This window comes from Ranitomeya imitator, chromosome 2 (assembly GCF_032444005.1).
Source record: "Ranitomeya imitator isolate aRanImi1 chromosome 2, aRanImi1.pri, whole genome shotgun sequence".
Classification (NCBI taxonomy): Eukaryota; Metazoa; Chordata; class Amphibia; order Anura; family Dendrobatidae; genus Ranitomeya; species Ranitomeya imitator.
In genome coordinates this window covers 117,737,921-117,764,704 of record NC_091283.1, presented here as the reverse complement: position 1 = coordinate 117,764,704, position 26,784 = coordinate 117,737,921, and the positions used below count along the sequence as shown (strand labels likewise).

General features: G+C 44.7%; 1 protein-coding gene across 6 annotated transcripts in view; it reads right to left on the bottom strand.

The window, feature by feature from the left end:
* Window positions 1–26,784, bottom strand: part of TENM1 (teneurin transmembrane protein 1) — a 1,319,573-nt gene that overhangs the window by 1,172,685 nt on the left and 120,104 nt on the right. For 3 of the 6 annotated variants that reach the window (XM_069747174.1, XM_069747176.1, XM_069747178.1), the window contains exon 2: window positions 6,324–6,417. The exons of the other annotated variants lie outside the window; for them this stretch is intronic. The gene's annotated coding sequence lies outside the window, so the exon portion shown is untranslated. The remainder of the gene's footprint in view (window positions 1–6,323; window positions 6,418–26,784) is intronic. 6 annotated transcript variants of the gene reach the window in all.

Sequence of the window (26,784 nt, the reverse complement as noted above, 5' to 3'; positions counted from 1 at the left end):
ACCAGGTACACTTAAATTGGCCAATTTATGCGCTAAACGCTCACATTTATTCATATTTCTAGTGCAGTAATGCAGTCTAACTTTCATATTTTATGTTTGCATGTTTTGGCGCTACAGTGTGCTGCCTTGTTTGTTTGACTGTGTATGAGTTGGTGACTCTAGGTTCAGCACCTGTTCACACTTGATCTATGTTTAGATGTGACGGTCAGTTTTTGAAATTTGTATTTACTAGCCTTCTGACCGAGCACTCCGCCTCTTAGCCACAATCAGGTGTTTTAATCACAGCAGGTCCATTACCCCTCCACAGAGAGAGAGAAATGTAGTCTAAGAAGAGGTTTCACAGGTACCCATTTAGATGAAGACGTTTGTTCTCAGCAGGGAAAGCGTAGGACCTGGTATACGAAAGATGCCGTAAAGTGGCTACCAGGTACACGTAAATTGGCCAATTTATGCGCTAAATGCTCACATTTTTTCATATTTCTAGTGCAGTAATGCAGTCTAACTTTAATATTTTATGTATGCATCTTTTGGCGCTAAAGTTTGCTGCCTTGTTTGTTTGACAGTCCTACTGAATAGACTGTTTGAATTACAATACAAATAGAATTTGTATTAAGGTAACAAAAAAGCAGCTAAGAAAAAAAAACGAGTGGCCATGATTACTTTAAGAAATGAAGGACAGTCAGTCCAAAAAATTGGGAAAACTTTGAAAGTGTCCCCAAGTGCAGTGGCAAAAACCATCAAGCGCTACAAAGAAACTAGCTCACATGAGGACCGCCCCAGGAAAGGAAGACCAAGAGTCACCTCTGCTTCTGAGGATAACTTTATCCGAGTCACCAGCCTCAGAAATCGCAGGTTAACAGCAGCTCAGATTAGAGACCAGGTCAATGCCACACAGAGTTCTAGCAGCAGACACATCTCTACAACAACTGTTAAGAAGAGACTTTGCGCAGCAGGCTTTCATGGTAAAATAGCTGCTAGGAAACCACTGCTAAGGACAGGCAACAAGCAGAAGAGACTTATTTGGGCTAAAGAACACAAAGAATGGACATTAGACCAGTGGAAATCTGTGCTTTGGTCTGATGAGTCCAAATTTGAGATCTTTGGTTCCAACCACCGTGTCTTTGTGCGACTCAGAAAAAGTGAATGGATGGACTCTACATGCCTGGTTCCCACCGTGAAGCATGGAGGAGGAGGTGTGATGGTGTGGGGGTGCTTTGCTGGTGACACTGTTGGGGATTTATTCAAAATTGAAGGCATACTGAACCAGCATGGCTACCACAGCATCTTGCAGCAGCATGCTATTCCATCCAGTTTGCGTTTAGTTGGACCAACATTTATTTTTCAACAGGACAATGACCCCAAACACACCTCCAGGCTGTGTAAGGGCTATTTGACCAAGAAGGAGAGTGATGGGGTGCAATGCCAGATGACCTGGCCTCCACAGTCACCAGACCTGAATCCAATCGAGATGGTTTGGGGTGAGCTGGACCGTAGAGTGAAGGTAAAAGGGCCAACAAGTGCTAAGCATCTCTGGGACTCCTTCATGATTGTTGGAAGACCATTCCCGGTGACTACCTCTTGAAGCTCATCGAGAGAATGCCAAGAGTGTGCAAAGCAGTCATCAAAGCAAAAGGTGGCTACTTTGAAGAAACTAGAATATAAGACATAATTTCAGTTGTTTCACACTTTTTTGTTAAGTATATAATTCCACATGTGTTTGTTCATAGTTTTGATGCCTTCAGTGTAAATGTACAATTTTCATAGTCATGAAAATACAGAAAAATCTTTAAATGAGAAGATGTGTCTAAACTTTTGGTCTGTACTGTATATCAAAATTTATAGAAAGGGGCAGCACATCTAAAATAGTAAAAAAGTAAGGAAGTTTGATTCACCAACATATGGTATTGGTGAATAAAGGATTCTTACTTTTTCACTATTTTGAACATGCTGCCTCCCTCTTTGGATTTTTGTATCCTAAATAGGAATATAGATCTATCTATCTATCTATCTATCTATCTATCTATCTATAGATATATATCTAAAGAATTCTTAATTCACCAACATCATATGTTCGTGAATAAAAGTATATATGTATACACTGTGTACATACTTGTATAATATATACACTCACAATTCACTTTTTAATACAGTTGTGAAGGCCACTACAAAAAGCATCATCAACAGTAAAGAGGTTTTATTACAATTTCAAAGGCACTGTTGCTTTTTATATGTATTATTATCTGAATCTGTGCTGTGGAAATAATGTGTTGAGTACATCAAAGTACAAATTGAATACACAGAGAAAAACAATTACATGTTTCTTACTTTCAGATGCTCACCCGTAGAGATAAAAGGGTTTTATCATTTTATTTTTAAGTGGTATTTTTTTTTTTTAAATATGGGAGTGTTTTTTTTCCCTAATTTTTGCACAGAGCACATTCATGTAAATATCTCATTCTGGAAGAGACTCTGTTCAACTTTGATCTAAAAAAACAACACTTTTGCCTCCATCTGTCATATTTATGGAAAAGACGAACTGTAATATTTGAAGACACAAACAAGGAACAGTGAAAAAAACTGATAAGCTCAGCGCACATATGGGATGAGTCCATTCTGTGCCAGGAATAATTAACACCTTTCTTCTTACTTTCTGGTAAATACTGTATATACTGCATATTCTCATAGCATGAGCATTTTTAGGAATTGTTATGTTTATTGATTACTCTGTTGCTATAATTAAAAAAATTACAAATTGTAATAATTCTAATATTTATTAAGATGAACGAATCTGCTGAAATTGAATTTAATAGAATATCTTGAGCTTGGCTTGGGAATTCAAGCAATTTGCATGCAAAAGCCATTTATTACACTTTTAGGTCTCTGTCAGAGGTTAAAAACTTAAATATACTATACTCACCTCTCCCTGTGTTATAGCCCCCTTCCCTCCCAATATAGCAATATAGCACTGTACTGTTTCATTCCAAGCTTCCGGATACATTCTTCTCTCTCATATTCAGCATTTTTTATTCTTTGGTGCCGCTGCTGCTAAGTCCTCAAGCAATATCAGGATATGCCCTGCCCAGCAACCTCACTTAAAGAAGCGCCCCCATGAAAATGTTATCCTCTTAATACAGTATATTGCAATCATCATATAATATAGCACTGTGTACTTACAATATCTATTTTTGGCATTCTATCCCGTTTAACCTTCTCTTTTTCATTAGGTCTATGACATCACATGAGTAAAAACAGACTAATCGAATCCTTCTAAGCTTTGTGTAGAAACAGGAAGTCTCTATTTCCTGCATGAGTCATGAGTAGTGTTGAGCATTCCGATACCGCAAGTATCGGGTATCAGCCGATACTTACGATATCGGAATTCCGATACTGAGTTCCGATACTTTTGTGGTATCGGGAATCGGTATCGGATCCATATTAATGTGTAAAATAAAGAATTAAAATAAAAAATATTGATATACTTACCTCTCCGGAGGCCCCTGGACATCACCGCTGGTAACCGGCAGCCTTCTTTGTTTAAAATGAGAACGTTTAGGGACTTCCATGACGTCACGGCTTCTGATTGGTCGCGTGCCGCTCATGTGACCGCCACGCGACCAATCAGAAGCCGCGACGTCATTCTCAGGCTCTAAACTCCTCATTCTAGGAATTTAGGACCTGAGCATGACGTTGCGGCTTCTGATTGATTGCGTGGCGGTCACATGAGCGGCACGCGACCAATCAGAAGCCGCGACGTCATTCTCAGGTCCTAAACGCGCTCATTTAAAGCAAAGAAGGCTGCCGGTTACCAGCGGTGATGTCCAGGGGCCTCCGGAGAGGTAATTATATCAATATTTTTTATTTTAATTCTTTATTTTACACATTAATATGGATCCCAGGGCCTGAAGGAGAGTTTCCTCTCCTTCAGACCCTGGGAACCATCAGGATACCTTTCCGATACTTGGTGTCCCATTGACTTGTATTGGTATCGGGTATCGGTATCGGCGATATCCGATACTTTTCGGGTATCGGCCGATACTATCCGATACCAATACTTTCAAGTATTGGACGGTATCGCTCAACACTAGTCATGAGTCAATACAATAGTTCCTGGCAAGGGAGGAAAGAGCAGCTGGGTCAGGATTTAAAGAGGGGAACAATAAATGCATTGACAAGAGATTTCCTGTTTCTGCATAGAGCAGAGAAAAGAGAAGCATTAGCTGGGTAGGAAGGCAAAATGAGCCATTGTAAGTACACAGTGCCATATAATATGCTGATTGCAATATATTAAGAGGATAAAAACTTTGATAAAAACTTTGGTCTCCTCTGTAGTTTCAGTCTACCACCCTACCTGTGCTCTCCATTCTGCTAATGAGTCCTAAGGTTAACATTATCAATAATCAGAACCTCACACTCCAGTCTCCAAGACTTCTCACATGCTGCTCCAATTCTTTGGAATGTACTACCCAGGATAATTTGATTAATCCCCAATACCCACAGTTTTAAGTGTCCCTAAAACACATTTCTTCAGACTGGCCTACCGCCACAACACATTTATCTAACTATCCCTGTGTTGCCTACTCAAATTTTTTTTCATAAACAGGATCCTTGTATCTTGTCCTCACACACTTTATACATTTAATAGCCCTTTGTGTCTGTACTATTACACATACTACAAGGTGAGCCATGTATATGAATACACCTATAGAAATTGAAATTAATTAATTGAATACACCAATAGAAATTGTGTTGATGTCTGGTGAATGCAGTACCTGAGTTATTGCAGCAGATTTCAATGCAAGACACCCTACGCAAGAAAACTGTCACCATTTCCATGTTATTTAGGTGTATCCATATAAATGGGCCACCAAAAAAGTTTGCCTCATCACTGAACACAATGTTCTGTGTAAACAGAAGGTCCTGTTCCAATTTGTTCCAGTGCGCCGATCTAGCATCAGTAGAACATCCCTTCGGCGGATATTAACTACTCACAAATGCCACCCTTACAAAATCCAGCTGCTGCAGCATCTCATCGAGGATGACCCAGATTGGCGTGCTGAATTTGCAGAATGGGCAAAACAAAAATTGGAACAGGACCCTCAGTTTACACAAAATTATTTTCAGTGATGATGCAAACTTTTTTGGGTGGGCAATTTATATCTATACACCTAAATAACATGGTAATGGTGATAGTTTTCTTACGAAGGGTGTCTTGCATTGAAATCTGCTGCAATGACCTGGGTACTGCGTTCACCCGACCTCAACACAATTTCTATCGGCTCCTTACGTGCTAACCTCTGTGACATGTCAATGGCTGTAAACAAAGAGAAACTTGTAAATAACTCATGAAAGAATAAAGTTATGTTAAAACCAAGTACACCATTGTTTTTCTTGTGAAATTATCAATAAGTTTGATGTGTCACATAACCCTCTTCCCATTGAAAAAAATAAAGTTGGATCCAAAATGGCCAACTTCCAAATGGGCTCCATGGTCACCACCCATCTTGAAAAGTTTCCCCCTCCCATATAATAATGTGCCACAAACAGGAAGTTGATATCACCAACCATTCCCATTTTATTTAGGTGTATTATATATAAGGCCCCACCCTGTTGTTGGATATCGGTTAAAGCAGCATTACATGAACACCTGATTTATTACATTATGGCTGGTCATAACAATGAAAGCAATTGTTACCATCCACCAATTGTGTTTCCATATATCCTCATAGATGGTAAGCTTGTGAGCAGGGCCCTCATTCTTCTTGGTATCTGTTGTTTATGTGATTATTTTTATTCTGTAATGTCTTTTATTGTCTGTACAAGTCCCATATAGAATGTAAAGTGCTGTGGAATATGTTGGTGCTATAGAAATAAAATTATTATTATTGATGGGGGAGTGCTTCAGAGACTCCCTAGAGTGAAAAGTCAGCAGGAGTAAGCAAACCAGTAGAGCTCCGAGCAGGGAGTTATAGTGCCAATACAGGTGACAGGCAATGTGTGTATAATATTTATATTATTTTTACTTTTTCCGAGGCCAAAAAAGGTATGTAGCAAAATGTGTTTAAAATATTAAAGCATTCTTAGCTCTCATCTATCTTTTCTTTTTAACATGAAAAAGTCCAGCATATAAATGTATGAATATTTCACATAGAGAATAACAAATTACAATTCTGTGATATTATTTGTTGTTGCCAAGTATAGCGGCCCGGGAAGAAACAAGAGTGGACCCTCTGGACCGTGGGGAGACCTACCCCTGGGCGAGCGACCTAAGATAGAGAATGACCCCTATACAGGGACCGCTAGGAGCAGGCCCAGAGGTCACTTACCCACGGTGAAGATACCAGAAGGGACGGCTCCAGGGAGAAGGGAAGGAGAAGGCTGGGAAAAACCGGAACACTGGAAGCTGAGACAAACAGGACGCTGAGGAACAAAACAAAAGAACAAAGAAGGGTTAAACAACAAAGGCGAGAGACCAGCAAACGAAAGGGGCAAAACCAAAAGAGGGCAGGAACAGAGGGAAGGCGAATCCACGGACAGAAACGCAGCGCACGAAGCAGGGAAGACCAGGGAGAGCCAAACGCAATAGCAAAGAGCTACAACAATCTGGCACCAGAGAACCAGAGAGCCTGCCTCTTATAGTAGAGGCAAGAACAGGATTGGACAATAGCGAAGACTGACCTATTGACCTCAGGAAGAGGTCACGGAGACCCAGCGCCTGCGTCCTTGAGGAAAGCTGGGGCGCCGGCGCAAAGGGTGCGCACCAGCCGAGGACCCAGACACCGGAAATGCCGAAGGAGCACAGGAGAGCGCAGACCCGGAAGTGGAACGCCGGGGGCGCGCTGCGACAGAGAAGGATCCGGCGCTATGAGGAGCAAGAGCAGGACGGGCAGGATCAGACCCGGAGGCAGAGCGAGGAGGGACAGAGCGACGAGAGCCGCGGCGCCCGGACCCAGCAGCGGAGGAGCGACGATGCCGAGAAGCGGCGTAGGTAACAGTACCACCCTCCTTACACCCCCCCCCACGTAAAGCAGCAAAAAATTTATTAAGAATACGAGGAGCATCGATGTTCTCCAAAGGCTCCCAGGACCTCTCCTCAGGACCAAAACCCTTCCAATCAACCAAGAAAAACTCCTTTCCCCGAATTTTCTTAACAGCCAAGATATCCCTCACCTCAAAGACGTTGTCAGTGCTGACTGGTGGAGAAGGAGTACAAGGGGAGGAGTGAAAACGGTTAAAGATGGCTGGTTTGAGAAGAGAGACATGAAACGTATTGGGTATACGAAGCGAAGCAGGCAATTTCAGCTTGTAAGCGACATCGTTGACTCGACGCAGAATCTCAAAAGGACCAGTAAAACGTGGACCAAGTTTGTAGGAAGGAATCTTGAGTCTGATGAATTTTGAAGAAAGCCAGACCATATCACCAGGAGCGAAAGGAGGAGAATCTAAACACCTCTTGTCTGCATGTCTCTTCATTTTAGACGAAGCTTGTTTTAATGTCTCTTTGACCTCGTCCCAGATCGAAGAAAACTTGAGAGCCATAGAGTCAGCTGCTGGAACACCAGAGGCAGGAGAGACTGGTAGGGGTACACCAGGGTGCTGTCCAAAAACAATGAAAAATGGAGTCCTTGCAGAGGACTCGCTGGAGTGGTTGTTGTAGGCAAACTCTGCCCAAGGAAGCAAATTGACCCAGTCATTATGATGAGCATTAGAAAAATGCCGGAGATAAATGGCAAGAGTTTGGTTGGTACGTTCCGCCTGACCGTTGGTTTGCGGGTGATATGCGGAAGAGAAGTCCAGGTTCACCTTCAAAAGTTTGCACAAGGCTCTCCAAAAGCGAGAAGTAAATTGTACCCCTCTATCTGACACGATGTGTTGTGGTAGTCCATGGAATTTAAAGATGTTTTGAATAAAAATGTTTGCCAACTCAGGAGCAGAAGGTAAACCAGCCAGCGGAATAAAATGAGCCATCTTAGAAAATCTGTCCACTACAACAAGGATGACTGTACACGCGGAGGAGCAAGGAAGATCGGTGATGAAATCCATGGCAATATGCTGCCACGGAGCAGATGGAACTGGAAGAGGAAGCAGGTTCCCAAGTGGTAGTCGTCTAGGTATTTTGTTCCTGGCACATGAGGGACACGAAGCTACGAATTCCTTAACATCTAGACGTAGAGTAGGCCACCAATAGTACAGAGAGATGAGAAGGTAAGTTTTCTTGGTACCTGCATGACCGGCCAACTTGGAGGAGTGACCCCAGGATAAAACCCTTCTAGTGTCTTCATCCGAGACTAGCGTCTTGCCCGGTGGAGGACGGAACATCTGAAGTGGAGCGACGGTTACAATTTTAGTAGGATCAATGATGTATGCTGGCTCCTCCACAGCATCTGACGAAAGAAATGACCTGGACAAGGCATCCGCTTTTATGTTCTTGTTGCCTGGCCGGAAACGAAGTTCAAACTCGAAACGAGCAAAAAACAAAGACCATCTGGCTTGACGTGGGTTTAATCTTTGCGCAGTTTGCAGGTAAGTAAGATTCTTGTGATCGGAGAAGATTATAAAAGGATGAACAGATCCTTCAAGCAAGTATCTCCATTCTTCTAAGGCCAACTTGATGGCCAACAACTCTCGATCTCCAATGGTATAATTTCGTTCAGAAGTCGAAAAGGCTTTAGAGAAGAAGCCGCAGGGAGCCATTCGACCCTCTGGGGTCTTCTGAGAGAGAACGGCTCCTGCACCTGTGGAAGAGGCGTCAACCTCCAGAATAAATGGCTTGTTCCTCTCCGGGTGATGCAGGACAGGTGCGGAAGAAAAAGACTTCTTAAGAAGAGCAAAGGACTCCTCTGCCTCAGGAGACCACTCCTTGGAACTGGAACCCTTGCGAGTGAGAGAAGAAAGAGGACGGATCACGGTAGAGAAGTGCGGGATGAATTGCCTGTAGTAATTCGCGAATCCAATGAAGCGTTGGATGGCTTTCACTCCGCAGGGCTGTGGCCAGTTAATTATGGCATTCAACTTCTCAGGATCCATCTTAAGACCAGAGTCCGAAACAACGTATCCAAGGAATGGCAAAGAGGTTTGCTCGAACGCACACTTCTCTAACTTGGCATACAAGTGGTTGTCTCTTAGGCGTTGCAAGACCTCACGAACACTTCTGAGATGCGAAGGAAGATCGGAAGAAAAAACAAGAATGTCATCCAAATACACCACAACACAAGAGTAGAGAAGATCCCGGAACACATCGTTAACGAACTCTTGGAATACCGCGGGAGCATTGCAGAGGCCGAAGGGCATAACCAAGTACTCGTAATGTCCATCTCGGGTGTTAAAGGCCGTCTTCCACTCGTCGCCTGCACGGATCCGGACCAAATTGTAGGCACCTCGTAAGTCAAGCTTAGTAAAAATACAAGCGCCTCGAAGGCGGTCGAAGAGCTCCGGTATAAGGGGTAGAGGATACCTATTTTTGACCGTGATACTGTTCAATCCTCGGTAGTCTATACATGGTCTTAAGGAACCGTCCTTCTTCTTCACAAAGAAGAACCCAGCTCCGGCAGGAGAAGAGGACTTGCGGATGAATCCTTTAGCCAGGTTTTCTTGTATGTACTCCGACATAGACTTGGTCTCTGCTGCAGAAAGTGGATAAATTCTCCCTCTAGGTGGAGAGCAACCGGGACGAAGATCTACCGGACAATCGTAGGAACGATGGGGAGGAAGATTCTCAGCCTCCTTTTTATTGAAGACATCAGCATACGACCAGTAGGGAGTAGGTAAACCTTCAGGAATTCCAGTAGGCTGAGAAGGGCAAACAGGACGTATAGACTGAAGACAGCGACCATGACACGAAGGACCCCACCGAAGAACGTCTCCTGTGCACCAATTCAGGGTAGGTTCGTGAACTCGAAGCCAGGGAAGACCAAGCAAAAAGGCGTGAGAGAGGTTAGGTAAAACATAAAAAGCGATCCTTTCTTGATGCAGAGCCCCGATTTGAATCTCCACCTCCTCTGTAACAAAAGAAATCTCCTCCTGTAAAGGTCTACCATCCACCGAAGCAATCTAGCGGGGAGAGTCCAAAGAGATTACAGGAACGCGAAGCTGCCGAGCCGCCTCAAGGCTGATAAAATTGCCTGCTGCGCCTGAATCCACATACGCCACTTCGGAGGACCGAAACTGATTGGAAACAAAAAGGACATTAAGAGTTAAAGGATGAGAGGAAACACGGACACCTAGGGAGGCCTCTCTTACCTGTCCTAGGCGGAAGAGTTTTCCGGTCTATCAGGACAGCTGCGGAGCAAGTGAGCGGCACTGCCACAGTAAAAGCATAGGCCCTGGGTGCGCCTCTCCTTGCGGCGTTGTTCCGCCATTTTTACTCGATCCACTTGCATGGGTTCAGAGGAAGGCACAGAAGAAGGAACAGAAACGGAAGCACGAGAGCTGCTAGGCTGACGGAAAGTAGAAAGAACGGGAATAGGTCTTTTCTCTCTAGCCGACTCACGAGACCGCTCCTGAAAGCGGAGATCAATCCGGGTAGCGAGGGAGACCAGATCCTCAAGAGAAGTTGGGGTATCACGACCAGCAAGCTCGTCCTTAATCCGGCTGGACAAACCCCGCCAAAAAGCACCCACAAGTGCCTCATTGTTCCATCCCAGTTCTGAGGACAGAGTACGGAAGCGGATGGCATATTGTCCAACAGAAGAGGGACCTTGACGTAAATTAAAGAGGGACTCGGTAGTAGAGGCTAGACGACCGGGCTCATCAAAAACTTTATGAAAGGTCTCAAGAAAATTCTGCAGGTGGCAGACTACAGGGTCGTCACGCTCCCACAAGGGATTAACCCAAGCCAACGCCTCTCCCTCCAGGTGAGACACTATAAATGCCACCCTAGCCCGGTCAAAGGGGTACTGAAGGGGTAGAAGCTCAAAATGGAGACGGCATTGATTTAGAAACCCCCGACAAAGCTTAGGATCGCCGGAGTATCTGGGAGGTTTGCCCAAGCGAGGGGACGGGGTAGACACGGGAGTGGGAGCGAGAGAAGGAGCTTGCACAGCTGCAACGGGGGCAGACTGGAGATTGAACAAGCGGTCATCGATAGAAGCCATATAACTCAGCATGCGGGTCTGAGTATCCCGTTGTTGAGAGAGCTCCTGTTGAAGACTAGCCAATTGAGCGGCGTTGACAGGGTCAGAGGTCTGAATGGAGGTAAGGCGTGACTCCAAAGTTTTCAAAAAAGCCATTATGCGCTACTGATTCTCACGCAAAAGCGCTAACTCCTTCTGAGCCGAAAAAGGGGTACCCGTGGGGTCCATGGCCAGATTGTACTATAGCGGCCCGGGAAGAAACAAGAGTGGACCCTCTGGACCGTGGGGAGACCTACCCCTGGGCGAGCGACCTAAGATAGAGAACGACCCCTATACAGGGACCGCTAGGAGCAGGCCCAGAGGTCACTTACCCACGGTGAAGATACCAGAAGGGACGGCTCCAGGGAGAAGGGAAGGAGAAGGCTGGGAAAAAACGGAACACTGGAAGCTGAGACAAGCAGGACGCTGAGGAACAAAACAAAAGAACAAAGAAGGGTTAAACAACAAAGGCGAGAGACCAGCAAACGAAAGGGGCAAAACCAAAAGAGGGCAGGAACAGAGGGAAGGCGAATCCATGGACAGAAACGCAGAGCACGAAGCAGGGAAGACCAGGGAGAGCCAAAGGCAATAGCAAAGAGCTACAACAATCTGGCACCAGAGAACCAGAGAGCCTGCCTCTTATAGTAGAGGCAAGAACAGGATTGGACAATAGCGAAGACTGACCTATTGACCTCAGGAAGAGGTCACGGAGACCCAGCGCCTGCGTCCTTGAGGAAAGCTGGGGCGCCTGCGCAAAGGGAGCGCACCAGCCGAGGACCCAGACACCGGAAATGCCGAAGGAGCACAGGAGCGCGCAGACCCGGAAGTGGAACGCCGGGGGTGTGCTGCGACAGAGAAGGATCCGGCGCTATGAGGAGCAAGAGCAGGACGGTCAGGATCAGACCCGGAGGCAGAGCGAGGAGGGACAGAGCGACGAGAGCCGCGGCGCCCGGACCCAGCAGCGGAGGAGCGACGACGCCGAGAAGCGGCGTAGGTAACACCAAGCTGCAATTTAGGAAAGAAGGGCCGTCCAATAATTATGAGAAATAAATATTATGAAATTATGAAGACTCTAAGATCAACTGAAAATCTCATATAATAGTACAGCAGATGTCAACACTTTTTGGAGCTGACGATGGAGACAATTACTTGTTACTAGGTTTATTTCTTATGGTTTAATTCCCAAATGGTCCTCCATTCTTATTGTCAATATATTTCCTCTTTCTACAATGTAACAATAAAGATTGCTATGAAGTTAAGAGCGGATGGCTTTATTATCGATATAGATGGGTGGTGAGTTGTTAGAATCATGTCACCCGTGTCTACTACCATTATTTACAAATAGTAAATAACTGGAGATCATTGGTACATACAAGTGTACAATATAACATCTAATTAACATACATGACCTTAAAACTTTTACAGAAGCCACTTTTCAGAAAATTACTACCAGGATGATTTACAGTGGGGCAAAAAAGTATTTAGTCAGTCAGCAATAGTGCAAGTTCCACCACTTAAAAAGATGAGAGGCGTCTGTAATTTACATCATAGGTAGACCTCAACTATGGAAGACAAACTGAGAAAAAAAATCCAGAAAATCACATTGTCTGTTTTTTTAACATTTTATTTGCATATTATGGTGGAAAATAAGTATTTGGTCAGAAACAAACAATCAAGATTTCTGGCTCTCACAGACCTGTAACTTCTTCTTTAAGAGTCTCCTCTTTCCTCCACTCATTACCTGTAGTAATGGCACCTGTTTAAACTTGTTATCAGTATAAAAAGACACCTGTGCACACCCTCAAACAGTCTGACTCCAAACTCCACTATGGTGAAGACCAAAGAGCTGTCGAAGGACACCAGAAACAAAATTGTAGCCCTGCACCAGGCTGGGAAGACTGAATCTGCAATAGCCAACCAGCTTGGAGTGAAGAAATCAACAGTGGGAGCAATAATTAGAAAATGGAAGACATACAAGACCACTGATAATCTCCCTCGATCTGGGGCTCCACGCAAAATCCCACCCCGTGGGGTCAAAATGATCACAAGAACGGTGAGCAAAAATCCCAGAACCACGCGGGGGGACCTAGTGAATGAACTGCAGAGAGCTGGGACCAATGTAACAAGGCCTACCATAAGTAACACACTACGCCACCATGGACTCAGATCCTGCAGTGCCAGACGTGTCCCACTGCTTAAGCCAGTACATGTCCGGGCCCGTCTGAAGTTTGCTAGAGAGCATTTGGATGATCCAGAGGAGTTTTGGGAGAATGTCCTATGGTCTGATGAAACCAAACTGGAACTGTTTGGTAGAAACACAACTTGTCGTGTTTGGAGGAAAAAGAATACTGAGTTGCATCCATCAAACACCATACCTACTGTAAAGCATGGTGGTGGAAACATCATGCTTTGGGGCTGTTTCTCTGCAAAGGAGCCAGGACAACTGATCCGGGTACATGAAAGAATGAATGGGGCCATGTGTCGTGAGATTCTGAGTGCAAACCTCCTTCCATCAGCAAGGGCATTGAAGATGAAACATGGCTGGGTCTTTCAACATGACAATGATCCAAAGCACACCGCCAGGGCAACGAAGGAGTGGCTTCGTAAGAAGCATTTCAAGGTCCTGGAGTGGCCTAGCCAGTCTCCAGATCTCAACCCTATAGAAAACCTTTGGAGGGAGTTGAAAGTCCGTGTTGCCAAGCGAAAAGCCAAAAACATCACTGCTCTAGAGGAGATCTGCATGGAGGAATGGGCCAACATACCAACAACAGTGTGTGGCAACCTTGTGAAGACTTACAGAAAACGTTTGACCTCTGTCATTGCAACAAAGGATATATTACAAAGTATTGAGATGAAATTTTGTCTCTGACCAAATACTTATTTTCCACCATAATATGCAAATAAAATGTTAAAAAAACAGACAATGTGATTTTCTGGATTTTTTTTCTCAGTTTGTCTCCCATAGTTGAGGTCTACCTATGATGTAAATTACAGATGCCTCTCATCTTTTTAAGTGGTGGAACTTGCACTATTGCTGACTGACTAAATACTTTTTTGCCCCACTGTATTTTAGAACATTACATGAATATTAAAAAATGTTTGTAAATAGGGATTGTTATGTGTTACGGAAACACTCAGCACCCAGAATATGTTGTGCAGTTATATGTATGTATAATAGGTTCCATGTGAGATGCATATCCCTAATGCATCAGCCCACAGGCTGCGCCCTGGGCAGAGAGGACACGATATTCCCCTTTAGTCCGCCCCCCACCTTTGTAATTCCCACAGTAAATATCGGCAGGCTCTGGCCACCTGCGGCTATTGTAATGTGTCTGGCCTGCCGCTTTTCTATTGGCCTGCCCTCTGTATCTGTGTGATATATTCTGTGTCCTTTGAGTAAAGTGTTGTCAGACTGGAAATACGTGGAGAAGCAGTGATCTTTTATATGCGCCCATGTAACCAAGCAATTACAGCCAGCTTCCTTCATTTAGACTCTAGCCATAGCAGAGTGGACCTCCTGAAACACAGGGTGGTACTGAAAGAGGTGCCCCAGCTTGGTAGACCCCGTTACAGGGATATATTAGTGCTGAACAGAAATATCAGCATTGCCGGTTTGTTGACGGTGCCAGTAGTGAGTGGTCATGTGATCAAAAGTAGTCAATTTGCAAACTTCTGGACACATTCTGACTAGCCATGTCTTGCAATGCTCATTAAACTTTCATTGAGCAAGTGTTAAGGACTGGCGGAACGCACCAAGTACAAGATGAAATGGAACTAGGTGCGTTCGCAGTCCGAGGTCCACCGTGCAGGTAAAAACCCTGCTGCTAGTAAAGACGGACTATATGGCGGTACTATAAGAATACACACATGGGTTAGCTTCACCCTGTGTGAAGGAAGCGACCCTGTTGCATCACAGGACCGCGGTACCGCACATAGAGCGCAAGCAAGGAGTCACTAATCTCAAACCCGAGACTGAGGATTTGAGTTCAGAAGACCCCATGCGCTCGACACCGCAACTGGGGTGTCAGAGGAACATAAGTAATAATATAAAGGCACAAGAGTGCGTGCGGTGCCGCACTGACGGACGCCACTAACCACCCAGGCTTGGGTCAGGAAAGCGCAGAGCAAGCGCACGGCGCCGTACTGGCGGACACAGCAACTGGTAGCTGTAATGTGTGTTACGTGCTGTTGGATAAGTCGGGCGCTAGATAGCAAACATACACCTTCCGCGAACAGTCATGCAATAGGGAGGGTTATTTAAAGAGCGACTTTCACTCACAACACACACATATATACAAGACAATACTAGCGCATGGGCGTGCGGTCATGCGCAGTTTATATAGTTGCAGCACAGGAAGCTGCTACCGAAGTTTTGCCCTTTCAGGACCTTCCTGGAGGACCAATGGAATGTGCTGCAGTACCTGAGCATGTGACCCTCGATCTCCAACGGGAGATCTTGCCCTGGGCATGCTCAGTGTGTGAAAATAAGGACTTAGTCCCAGAGAAGCCTGCTCGCCGCAGATCAGTGCAGGGTACAACAGGAGAGCCTGAAAAGGCAGCAGTAACCCTCTGCACAGAATCAGTCCCAGCAAGACGCTGGGAGCGACGCCTCCGCTGAGCAGACCCCACTGCGGCCGATGCAGAATGGGAGACTGCAGCAGACACGGATCGAGATTCCTCCTGTGCAGCAGAGGAAACTCGACTCCTAACATTACCCCCCCTCCTAGGGCCCCCCCTCCTTGAGCCTCACTATGCTCAAAAGCTGCAATAAGCAGCGGAGCCCGAATGTGCTCCACAGGCTCCCAGGTTCTATCCTCTGGGCCGTGACCCTTCCAGTCCACCAGATAAAATTTCTTGCCACGTACCACCTTGCACCCCACAATAGCATTCACCTCAAACTCATCCGTGGATGAACCTGATGTCCCAGCAGATGACTCAGAAAATCGGGACAAACTAACGGGCTTTAAGAGGGAAACGTGAAAAGTATCGGTGATACCAAGGCGTGGAGGAATAGCCAAACGGTAGACCACAGGGTTGACCTGTTCCAGAACCTTAAACGGGCCAATGTAGCGAGGAGCAAACTTAGTGGACTCAACTCGCAGCCTGATGTTACGGGCGGAGAGCCACACTAAGTCGCCAGGAGCAAAGACCGGAGCGGGGCGCCGGTGTGTATCAGCCGAAACCCTCATTCTCTCCTTGGAGGCCCGGATGGCATCCTGTGTGCGGTCCCAGATGTCACGTGCCTCCACCGCCCAGTCTGTCACCCTAGAATCGGTGGATGACACGGGCATGGGCACAGGGACACGCGGATGCTGGCCGTAATTAAGGAGAAAAGGAGTCTGACCAGTGGAATCGGCTACGGCGTTGTTCAAGGCAAATTCCGCCCAAGGTAGCAAAGATGCCCAGTCGTCCTGCCTAGCAGAGACGAAATGACGCAAATATGTCACCAGAGTCTGGTTGGTTCTCTCCACCAACCCATTCGTCTCGGGATGGTATGCAGAGGAGAGGTTTAACTCTATGCTGAGTAAACGGCAGAGCTCTCTCCAAAACCGAGACGCGAACTGGGGACCCCGATCGCTGACAATCTTATCAGGCATACAATGCAATCGGAAAACATGCTTAATGAACAACACCGCCAAGGCCCATGCTGAAGGTAACCGAGGAAGCGGCACCAAATGCACCATCTTAGAGAAATGGTCGGTGACAACCCAAATAATGGAGCAGCCACGCGACTTGGGTAAGCCCACCACAAAGTCCATCCCGACCATCTCCCAGGGCCTGTCTGCCACCGGTAGAGGGTAAAGCAACCCAGCAGGCCGTTGCCGAGGAGACCGATTCTGGGCGCAAGAAACACATGCCTGAATATAGTCCCTGACATCTCGGGCCATATGCGGCCACCAGTATGTTCTCGCCAAAAGCTCAGATGTCCTCTTGGTCCCAAAATGCCCACCCACTCTAGAGGAGTGAGCCCAAGAGAGAACCTCCGGTCGCAAGTTAGTTGGCACGAAAGTCTTGCCCGGGGGCACAGACTCTAGCGAAACCGGTGCTACAGTTCTCAGGCTCTCAGAAGGGACAATAAGCCGAGGCTCCTCCTCCTCCTCAGATGACACTACGGAGCGGGAGAGAGCATCGGCACGAACGTTCTTCTCCCCGGAGAGAAAATGAAGAGTAAAATGGAACCGGGAGAAGAACAGGGACCATCTAGCCTGGCGAGAATTCAGCCGCTGGGCCGTTTGTAGATATACCAAGTTCTTGTAGTCAGTGAAGACTTGGAAGGGAAAGCGAGCTCCCTCCAAGAGATGTCTCTACTCTGAAAAAGCCAACTTCATGGCTAGCAACTCCCTGTCCCCGATGGAATAATTCCTCTCCGCTGGTGTGAAGGTCTTGGAGAAGAAGAAGCAAGGATGCTTCCGACCTTGAGCATCCTTTTGGAAAAGGACTGCTCCAGCACCAACAGATGAGGCATCCACCTCCAAGATAAATGGTTTATCAACATCGGGACGATGTAGGATGGGAGCGCTAGCGAAATGAGACTTGATCGAGAGAAAGGCTTTGGAGACCTCCTCTGACCACAACTTGGGATTTGCTCCCTTTTTGGTGAGGGCAACCAAGGGAGCTACCAAAGTTGAGAAGTGTGGAATGAACTGGCGATAGTAATTAATGAACCCCATAAAGCGCTGCACCGCTTTAAGAGAATGGGGTTCCTGCCAGTCCATTACAGCCTGTAGCTTGGCAGGATCCATAGCCAATCCCTGGGCAGAGATGATATAACCAAGGAAGGGCAAGGACTCCTGCTCAAACACACACTTCTCCAACTTGGCGTAGAGGGAGTTTGCCCGTAAGAGGTCGAAGACTTTGCGAACATCTCTCCGATGGGAGTCAATATCTGGAGAAAAGATGAGAATATCATCCAGATAGACTACGACCGAGGTGGTGAGCATATCCCGGAAGATGTCGTTCACAAAGTCTTGGAAAACGGCTGGGGCATTACAGAGCCCGAAGGGCATCACCAGATATTCATAGTGCCCATCCCTGGTGTTAAAAGCCGTCTTCCATTCATCCCCCTCACGGATGCGAATCAGGTTGTAAGCACCCCGCAGATCTAACTTTGTAAATACCCTCGCTCCCCGTAGCCTATCAAACAGCTCAGATATCAGGGGTAAAGGGTACTTGTTCTTAACGGTGATGGCGTTAAGACCCCTGTAGTCTATGCATGGACGTAAGTCTCCAGTCTTCTTCTGTACGAAGAAGAACCCAGCCCCTGCCGGTGACACTGACTTCCTAATGAATCCTCTTGCCAGATTTTCTTGGATGTACTGAGACATTGCCTCCATCTCCGGGAGAGATAACGGATAGACTCGACCCCGGGGAGGCTCAGCACCAGGCAAGAGGTCAGTAGGACAGTCATAGGGGCGGTGAGGCGGAAGGGTCTCCGCAGCTCTTTTGGAGAACACGTCAGCATAGGGCCAATAGTGCTTGGGGAGAGAGGAAAGATCTGCGGGTACCTGTGTAGTAGCAACCTGAACGCACTCCCTCTGACATCTACCCTCGCAGGATTTACTCCATCCCAAAATTCTCCCTGAGGACCACTCAATATGAGGAGAATGGTAGCGAAGCCATGGTATCCCCAACAGGACCTCATCAATTCCCTCAGGAATGACTAATAGGGAGATTATCTCCTGATGTGATGGAGACACCGAAAGCATGAAAGGAATGGTTTGGTGGGTAATCTGTGAGGGTAGTGTTGACCCATTTACCACTCGAACGGTTACTGGCTTGGCGAGCATCACCAAGGGTATTGCGTGATGCTGGGCAAATGCGGAAGACATAAAGTTACCCTCTGCCCCAGAATCCATGCATAGCTCGACCATAAGAGTGGATGAGCGTATGGTAATTGTCCCCTTGAAGGACAATTTTGAGGCAAACATCGCCGTGTCTAGTGTACCTCCTCCAACTGCCACTAGACACTGACGTTTCCCCGACCGCTGAGGACCCTTGGAGGCAAGATGTCCTGACTGCTGGCAAACATGACGGACCTTATGTGCACGGGCGGACTGAGATTTGGATCCCGCTCGTGTCACCTCTAAGGCCTCATGTGACTCGGATGCCTGGACTGGAGATTCCAAAGGTTTGGCGAAGGTGGGAGCCAGCCGAAACCTCTGCCTACACTGGGCTCGCTCTAACCTCCGCTCGTTAAAACGGAGATCAATACGAGTAGAGACGGTTAGTAATTCCTCCAGTGTGGCAGGAATCTCCCTAGTGGCCAGAGCGTCCTTAACGTGATCAGCCAGGCCCCTCCAAAATATGGGAATAAGGGCTTTATCCAACCACTCCAGCTCGGAAGCTAATGTACGGAAGCGGACGGAAAAATGGCTGACCAAGGACTCACCCTGAGTTAATGCCAGTAGTTGGAGCGCTGTGTCATGGGTGACTTGAGGTCCTAAAAAGACCTTTTTCAGAGTGCTCAGGAACAATGGAGCACTCTGCACCACATGATCACCTCGCTCCCACAGCGGCATAGCCCACTCCAATGCCCTGTCCGACAAGAGAGACACAATAAATCCCACCTTAGCCCGCTCTGTAGGAAAACGTGCAGCCAGGAGCTCGAGATGGATAGAGCACTGACTCACGAATCCCCTACAAGTTTTGCAATCTCCAGAAAATTTTTCTGGCAATGGGAGGCGAGATAATGTCGGAACAGGGGTGGCAGTGCACAAGGTTGCTGCAGCCACGCTAGCAGCCTGTACTGCAACTGCGGTAGCATCCACAGCTGAGGTTGAGCTCTCGAGAGCCGCCAACCTACCCTCCAGCTGCTGGATACACCGCAAAGATTGCTGAATGTCCGCCATTTACTAGCCAGACCTTGGCGCTAGTATTATGTTAAGGACTGGCGGAACGCACCAAGTACAAGATGAAATGGAACTAGGTGCGTTCGCAGTCCGAGGTCCATCGTGCAGGTAAAAACCCTGCTGCTAGTAAAGACGGACTATATGGCGGTACTATAAGAATACACACATGGGTTAGCTTCACCCTGTGTGAAGGAAGCAACCCTGTTGCGTCACAGGACCGCGGTACCACACATAGAGCGCAAGCAAGGAGTCACTAATCTCAAACCCGAGACTGAGGATTTGAGTTCAGAAGACCCCATGCGCTCGACACCGCAACTGGGGTGTCAGAGGAACATAAATAATAATATAAAGGCACAAGAGTGCATGCGGTGACGCACTGACGGACGCCACTAACCACCCAGGCTTGGGTCAGGAAAGCGCAGAGCAAGCGCATGGCGCCGTACTGGCGGACACAGCAACTGGTAGCTGTAATGTGTGTTACGTGCTGTTGGATAAGTCGGGCGCTAGATAGCAAACATACACCTTCCGCGAACAGTCATCCAATAGGGAGGGTTATTTAAAGAGCGACTTTCACTCACAACACACACACATATTTACAAGACAATACTAGCGCATGGGCGTGTGGTCATGCGCAGTTTATATAGTTGCAGCACAGGAAGCTGCTACCGAAGTTTTGCCCTTTCAGGACCTTCCTGGAGGACCAATGGAATGTGCTGCAGTACCTGAGCATGTGACCCTCGATCTCCAACGGGAGATCTTGCCCTGGGCATGCTCAGTGTGTGAAAATAAGGACTTAGTCCCAGAGAAGCCTGCTCGCCGCAGATCAGTGCAGGGTACAACAGGAGAGCCAGAAAAGGCAGCAGTAACCCTCTGCACAGAATCAGTCCCAGCAAGACGCTGGGAGCGACGCCTCCGCTGAGCAGACCCCACTGCGGCCGATGCAGAATGGGAGACCGCAGCAGACACGGATCGAGATTCCTCCTGTGCAGCAGAGGAAACTCGACTCCTAACAGCAAGGCTCCATAAGTCTTGCCAGCATGTGACCCCATGAATGCAAATCATATACTTGTGGTCACAAGCTCATAGCTCCTATTGCAGGCACAGGAGAATCCTCATAGCATGCATAGAGTGACCATAGACTTGTACCCTACTGCCGGACAAGTCCTTTGTACTGGTTTTGTTGCAATGTTCTCCATTATTTTTTCCTCCCATTTAGCAGACTTATTTCTTTGGCCAGGATATTTATATCACAAGGAAGAAAATGAATTTTAGCAGTGTAATTTGCTACAAAGAACTCTGCCGTTAATTGGCTATAAAATAAACACAATTATTTGAAAGGAAATCAGACTTTCAATCATATATAATTCAATATTAAAAAATCAACAAAGAAAGATTTAAAGCAAAAACAGACATGTCATAATGTACTTTGCAGCACAGTTTTCACACTTGCCTTGATTGGTTCACATACAGGGACTATAAAATATAGTTTATATTTGTGTCCATTTTTGGGGAATGAGGCTATCAGGATTTTGAGAGCTAATAATTTAGTGTTTTAAAAAATTATTTTTCCAAACACCTGATCACAATTTTTGTTTTTACCTTTTGTTCTGCAACTTATCACAAAAAATGTTACTGCAATGATGCCTTTTTTTACACCACAGTCACTGCAGCTGCCATATCTGTTGACACTATCCGGGCTATTTTTTTGTCTCATTAGAATCAAAGGTAGTGTTATATGATAATGGTCCAACGAATCAGCAGAGACAGTGGCACTGCCATGGCCTCTTTTTTTTTCACAGCGCTTATTGAGTACTTTATATCAAAAGATTGAGAAATCTGTTATTTATGCAGAGCAAACACCATTAATACCTATTATAGACACAAAACATTTCCTACAAAACAACGGAAGCACATGCCGTGTCCGCTTCCTGAGTCTCCGGCTCGTGTGTCTCCATGGCAATGTTTCCTAGTCGTCGCTTGCTCCACCCCCTTCTCTGACACGTCAGAGGGGGGTGTGGATGGGTGACATTAGACTCTGGTCTTTGGGGATGTCATGTCCGGTTCCAGATGACGGAAGCACCGCACACATGCTGCTGCCACCACTGAAGCTGAAGGTATATAAATGACTCCTAATCAATTTCCCCTTCATACGATAACCCCCAAGGAAGAAAGTTTTGCGAAACGTGCGTCGGGGCTCTGTGCTGCAACCAAAGGTCATGTATTGCCTCTAATTCTAGCCTCCCTCCTCCTTGTTTGCACAATTTAGCACTGTGCATTATTGCTTGCCTCTCATTAACCTGCTGCTATGAGTCACTTGGCACTTTATAAACCCTGGTTTTATTGACTTTCATTAATCCTTGCACTTTTACAGCAATTCCCAAATTGTTTGCATAATTTAGCACTGTGCATTATTGCTTACCTCTAATTAATCTGATGCTTGTGTCACATGGCACTGTAATATATCCTGGTTTTATTTATTTATTTTATTTACTTTCATCAGTCTCTGCATTTTGCAGTAACTCATAAATTGTTTCTAGGCTAGGGTTACTTAACCCCTTTGTATCACTATTGATATACTATTGTTCTATTGCAATCTAGTCTTAGTGCTATATTTAGTATAATGAGCTTTTCACACTTGTTTTAAGCACCAGATACTTTAATAGGGTAGATTTAAGATTGTCTAATAATGTATATGCATTTGGTAAAAACTTTCTATTGGCACTATGCAGTAATTATTTATACGGAGCAGCTTGTTGTGCTATTATATCAACATAATGATTATTAGGAGTTCGACTAGTAATTAATTTAGGTTTTCTATGGATTTGATCAATTTTTCAGCAATGGCTATTTACCTAATATAATTCCCTTGGAATACCTTAAATATTCTGAATATAATTTACAATTCTTGAATTGGTGATAATTTACCTAAATGTGATTTTTGCTTAGAGCGCAATATACTGTGTGTGCAGCTGTTTTGCATTGTTTCCCCTTCATTTTTAAGTGTATTGTAACAATATATGTTTAATAAAAATACATTGAAGTTTTTCTATTTGGCATGTGCTTCCGTTATTTTGTAATAACTGATTAATTAGAAGCGCCAGTTATCTAGGCAGAAATTTTGGTTATAGACACAAAACATGTAGTGATTGTGGGTTTATTCATTCTAAAGGTTCAAAATGTAATTAAAAAAAATATCTTTATCTTTTGACTTATTGCAAAATGCTGTTTCCAAGTATTAATATTAATTGCACTGACTGTTCCGTTTATCTTTATTAACACTGTTGTCAATCCATATATTTTCAAGTAATACATGATGTATGCATCAAGCTTTGTAAAGCAAAAATTATATATTGGGAAATATTAGAAATGCCTGACAAAATTCATTAATTGTTTTACCTTATAATAATGAAATCTGGTACCTTTATTCCCTTCACCCCATGACAAGGTTCCATTTTTTCATTTTTATTTTTTTGTCCCCTTATTCCAAGAGACCTAAGTTTTTTATTTTTCCATTAATATAACTGTATAAAGACTTGCATTTTGCGGGTTCAGTTGTAGTTTTGAACAACACCATTCATTTTACCATATATTGTACTGGAAAAGGGAAGAAATTAATTTACCATGTTCAATATATGAGAAAAACGACTTGACCATATGATTCTCCAGGTCAATATGAGTATGCATACACCAAAGATGTAGATTTTTTTCATTTAAGTGGAGAAAAAAAAAGGAAATTTGCATGCCTTTTTTTTTGTTTTGCCTTTGTCTCAATTTTCCGAGACCCATAACATTTTCATTTTTTTGGGATACGGAGCTGTGTGAGGGCTCATTTTATGCACCCTGAGCTGATGTTTTTACTGATATCATTTTGAGGTAGATGCAATCTTTAACCAATAAATCAATAAAAGTAATTCCGTCGTATTGTTTTTTTTTTGCGTTATACTGTTTACAGATCGGATTTAATTATTTTATATTTTAATAGATCGGACAATTCTGCAGCAGGACCAAAGATATGTACGTTTTACTGTTTTATTATCAGTGGGTCAAAAGTGGGGTGAATTTATCTTAAACTTTTTTATTTTTTTCATATTTTTTTTAAACTTTTTTAAACTTTTTTTCTTTATTTAATAGTCCCCTTAGGAGACTTGTAGCTGCCATCGTCCGATCGCCTGTGCTGTACATAGCAGTGATAATTGACATCATATATCATGAAGAGGTTAAGCAACGATTTTTATGTAAGACAGTTGGATGTTAGAATTGAAAAAATCTTATAGATCCGACGCAAATGTGTGTTTGCCATGGAAAATATAAATGCAAGTATTGCAAATAGTAATGAGAGATTTTCAAGTAAAATTCAAACATACAATTCCTACACTCAAAATATAATGTAAAACTTAAATATTAGGACTCTGGAAGGCTTATTCATAATGCAATATAATGAATCGTTAATCGTTGATTAATATTCAGGGTTAATTATTGAGAAAAAATACATATTCCAACAGATGGGTAGAATTACAGTAATGCATTTTTTCCCTTGGATACATACTGCAGGAGCATAGCTTGAACTAGGTGGACATGTATCATATAAACTATTTATGGCAGCACCATATTGCAATACTGCAATGCAAAGTTTTAGGGTTTCCTTACACCTGGCCTCCTTCTGTACTTAAGATCTAATTTTTGAAAAGAGCAGAATTTAATATCAATTGGTATTTATAAATGGATAATTTGTGCAAAATAAGCAAAGTATTACCTTATAATTAAAAAAAGCAATCTTACCAATTTGGCACTTAGGCATTCGAGTGCTGAAGAATAGGGTTGAGCGAAACGGGTCGGCCAGATTCAGAAGTCGCCGACTTTTGGCAAAGTCGAGTTTCATGAAACCGGACCCGACCCCTGTGTGGCCATGAGGTCGGCGATCTTCTGATCTGGAATCGGAATTCCGATACTGAGTTCCAATATGTTTAAGATATCGGGAATCGGTATTGGAATTCATATTTAAGTGTAAAATAAAGAATAAAAAAAAAAAAATATTGATATACTCACCCTCGGACGCGCCCTGGTTCTCACCAGCAGCCTTCCTTCCTAAGAATGAGCGCCTGAAGGGCCTTCGATGACGTCGCGGCTTGTGATTGGTCGCGTGAGCGGTCACATGGGCGTCAAGCGACCAATCACAAGCCGCGACGTCATCTAAGGTCCTTCAGGTGCTAATTCTTAGGAAGGAAGCGTCCGAGGGCGCGTCAGAGGGTGAGTATATTCCTAATAGGTATATACTCACCCTCAGATGCGCCCTGGTTCTAACCCGCAGCCTTCCTTCCTAAGAATCAGCACCTGAAGGACCTTAGATGATGTCGCGGCTTGTGATTGGTCGCGTGACGCCCATGTGACCGCTCACGCGACCAATCACAAGCCGCAACATCATCAAAGGTCCTTCAGGCGCTCATTCTTAGGAAGGAAGGCTGCCGGTGAGAATCAGGGCACGTCCGAGGGTAAGTATATCAATATTTTTTATTTTGATTCTTTATTTTACACTTAAATATGGATCCCAGGGCCTGAAGGAGAGTTTCCTCTCCTTCAGACCCTGGGAACCATTAGAAACCCAATGCACTGCATTGGGTTTCGTGTTTCGGCCGACCCCGACCCCGACTTTTCTATAGGATCGGCCGATTTCACTCGACCCGACATTTGAAAAAGTCGGGTTTCGTCAAACCCGACCCGATCCTATAAAAAGAAAAGTTGCTCAACCCTACTGAGGACAAATCAGATACAGACAACTAATGCACTTACAAAATATTTGTACAGGGCATTAGTACAGTCATTTTAATTGCTCAGCACAGGTCTTTGATGGAAAAAGAACAGAAAATGTTCTAGGAAAATTTGGGGGATTCAATTTAGGATCCTCAGCGGTATTTACTTCAGTATATTAAATGTTTACTCTTTTACAAAATGTCTTTTGATCACTTTATTTTTATTTAATTATACATTTAGTTACTTAAGGAAAAATATAATTAAAATCAAATAATTAAATAAAAAACTCAAAATGTGCATTCGCTACTGAAATCATTTCAGTGAATTTCAATTTTCCTTGTCTGAGGTTGGTATGTTTTGCCTTATTTATCTATAAAGGTAGCCGCATACTTTATCCAGAGCAGTCGATTTCCCAAATGGCATCTTTATGGAAAGATCCCAAGAAAGACTAATTATTAAGCGACATAGTGACTCAATTGGAATTAATCTGACATTTCGGAGGTATTCCCTTTAGGAGATAATAGGCCAGTTTACACATACTGAGCCTACTCTTGAGATTAGCAGAGGATTTCACCAACTCTCCTAATGCAATTATGCAGGATCATTATAAGGTTTACCAATGCTAACAACCTGTCAGTCACCATGCTCACCGCCGAAGTCATTATTGACGTGTCAGAAGTGAGGTTTGATGATGCCCATACAAATGTGACAAACTCAATGTTTTTTCTACAGCTGCAAATGCTATCAGCCTTAGTCTTCTTAACCCCTTTACTGACTTTGACATATATTTATGTCAAAGGTGGTGTCCCTGCATTTGATATGGGCTCACACAATGTGCCCACGTCTTTCCCCACACATGACAGGTCATTTAATCAGCTATCAAGTGCCTCTAACAACCGTGAGTGGATCGGTGCTACTCACACAGCTGTTAACCAGTTAAATCCCGCTGTCAATCACTGACAGCAGCATTTAATATGTGCCAGCCAGAAGGGCGTCATTTCTCCTGCTCATCGGAAGCCCATGTCACGCAATCACAACGTTCAAGTTGAAAACCCATGGAAATTACTGTATATGTATTT